Source organism: Lepisma saccharinum, chromosome 22, assembly GCF_977018435.1.
Source record: "Lepisma saccharinum chromosome 22, izLepSacc3.1, whole genome shotgun sequence".
NCBI lineage: Eukaryota > Metazoa > Arthropoda > Insecta > Zygentoma > Lepismatidae > Lepisma > Lepisma saccharinum.
The window spans coordinates 34,260,333-34,263,194 of record NC_139250.1 but is presented as its reverse complement, the minus strand read 5'-3'; the positions used below and the strand labels follow the sequence as shown (position 1 = coordinate 34,263,194).

The 2,862-nt window shown below is 41.0% G+C and overlaps 1 pseudogene; it reads right to left on the bottom strand.

Moving 5' to 3' along the window:
- Nucleotides 1-387: 387 nt before the first annotated feature.
- LOC146004818 (alpha1,4-N-acetylgalactosaminyltransferase 1 pseudogene) lies at nucleotides 388-963 on the bottom strand (annotated as a pseudogene).
- Nucleotides 964-2,862: the final 1,899 nt, after the last annotated feature.

Sequence of the window (2,862 nt, the reverse complement as noted above, 5' to 3'; positions counted from 1 at the left end):
CACTAAGCTACTAAAATTAAAACCATACTCTTATAACACAGGTTAGTGCTCGTTTTGCAATATTTATATAAATGTCTGCATATGTCCATAAAAATAAGCGGGCATTTCAGGCCGCAAATGTCGGCATCTCCGTCACTGCCGCCCGCCACGCTTCTCCCGATCTCTCGGCTGCACATCGAAATGGACGCACGGTATTATGCAGGTAAATTCAATATTTTCTTGTCTACACAAATCCAGCACTTTCCAAAACAAATAGCCACACTTATGTAATCAGAAATAAGGTTTTGGCGCTACTCAAATGGGACGCAAATGCGGCATCTCGCCTCGGAATAATTATTTTGTGCGGGTGGGGGGTACAAGGGGTATTACTCATATTACTCATATCACTCATATCACGGTCTTGAAACGTTTAACATATTTCACATAATTCTTCGAACTTTTGACATGTGTCACATAAACTCCCCCGCTATTTGAGTACACCTTAGGACACACTTTCTTTGCAATTCTTGAATACGGTTGATTTGAACCCACTTTGATCTTTTCTCCGGCGCTTAGGCTATTCCACACATGTGCTGCAAAGCTCCATGATAGCTCTTCCATTGTTTTGTTGCTTTTCTCTTCATCAAAGTATGACCGCCAACTCCAATAAGGAATGGGGTAGAATGCATAAGGGGGGAAAACTGTAAAACCACCACACTTGTTGGGCAACATGTCCGGTATATACTTCTCGATGCACGTAGCTTCTAGAACTCGTGTGATCACTCCAGGACCATTATGAATCCAAACGTTTCCTTGGAAATTAGTGCGAAGTTCTTCGATGCACGCTGCCAACATAGGATGTCCGTGATCGAAGTTCATTACTCCTGCTGCCACAGATTCTGGATGTTCAGCTCCAACATAGTTCCTGAACCCTTCCAGGGATTTCAACAGAAGGACGTCGAGGTCAAGGTACGTGCCACCCATTTTCCACAGTGTTAGGTACCTGAGGGCGTCGCTCGTGTGGGACACTGGCCATTTACTCCTGTTCAGAGCCGCACTGTTTTAGAGGTCCTCAAGAGGTGTTCCTTGGAAATAAACCTTCATGTCGATGTGCTTTATGTAGACATTGTCGTATAATAAAAGCTGTTTCATCAGTGCATTGGTCTTATCAATGTAACTGGAAGTCATTAGTAGGTGGACAGTGAAGTTAGGATTCATATTGGCGGCAGATTCCACAGAGCAGGCTTGACGAGAATTCAAAACACTTGCACCAGAAGTCTCGTGGAAGAATATGACTTCACTGCTCCTGGTTAAGTTCCTTTCACTAGGCTCATTCTCACGGTTGTTATCATCTGCGAACCAGATTACGACAATCCAAAAGCCAGATGTCAGTAGGATTCCAGTGAATTCCTTCTTCATTTCAAGAAATAAGCCAGATGAAGATCTCTTGCATAATTTCATCAGCAAACTCAAACCCTTACTACAGATTTGCCTGTGAAGAGAGAGAGTTATAAATTAGCACCTGCTAAATACCGTATGTAGAGTTTGTGCAGCATGTCAGCCATTCAACAGAAAGTGAGCCTAGATGTCCCGACCATAACAGGTGCATTAAAGGTTTCTCTGCTGGTTGCCATTTTCGTAAAAACACATTCCAAACTCCTTACCGTTACGTTAGTACTACATGATATGCTTGATTACTTTTATCATGCTATATGTATGAAGAGATAATAGTGTTTTACGCACTGTTACGGTTGTGACATATAGGCTCACACTCTGTGGAATGACCCATTTATAAATTATCTAAGAAGATACCTGAGGATGTGTCCGAAAGGTACGAAGTACAGACTTGAAGTATGATCTTCACGGAAGTGACGTTCGAAAACATCAAGCATCAAGTATACAAGCGATCGATACCATAGCTCGAAAACGGATCGTTGCAGACTTGGTCACATGATTTCCGTATTCGTTGTTCATTTGTTTGAAATCAAGGAGGTAGAAAATCCAGCAACACAGGTTTAGGCAAACAAATTGTAACGAAGTTCTTCTGACGTGTGGAAATGTATGTATAAGAATATTTGAAAATGTTATGTGATTTCCATCGTGAAAAACAAGCGTTTAAATCGCGTAGAAAAACAACGAGTCCTCAGTTTTATCTACTGATCGTATTTGGCGCTGCAGGCGAAGTGCAAATCGAAAGACTTTCACTTCCAGTCCACGACTTCAAGACCGCACTGCGAGACCGTACTCGGAGGATCCTCGCTTCCAGTATGGTCTCGCACTTTCGAACATCTTGGTGGCAAGCTTTTACGGTGTGTGTCGTGGCGAGTAAAATGTTGACACGAGAATTTTGGAACACTATTTTCGGTAGAGAAAAATGTAATCTAGCTTTGGGACTTTCCTAAACGTAGAGTGATATTGTTGCAGCCACTGAAATAGTTTCTATACCGGACCATATAAATCCAATGTTAACTTTTCTTTGAAAAAGTAGATCACGTTCATCACAGTATTATCTTTTAATCCTCGCTTTGTTCTTCGTACATGTTTCTTACAATTAGGTTTGTCCATGTGATCTTTGGGTGTTTCTTCCTCCTGTGAGTCACATGACCGCCAGTCGAAGTTTTCTCTATTTACTTATTGAAATACTACTATCAGGAGTTGAATATAAATTATGCAGTTCAGATTTTTGAACTCTTCTCCAGTCATACCTGTCTTAATCTCTTTTCAGTAGTTTTTAAAGGATTTTGTTTTCTAAAACCCTTGCGCCTCTCATTTAGTGCCCATATGATAGCAAACTAAAATTACTATCTCTCATATTGAAAGTCAAGTCCACTTTAAGCACAGTAAAACTAATCAGGTTCGGATCTACAATTTAATGTTGGATCC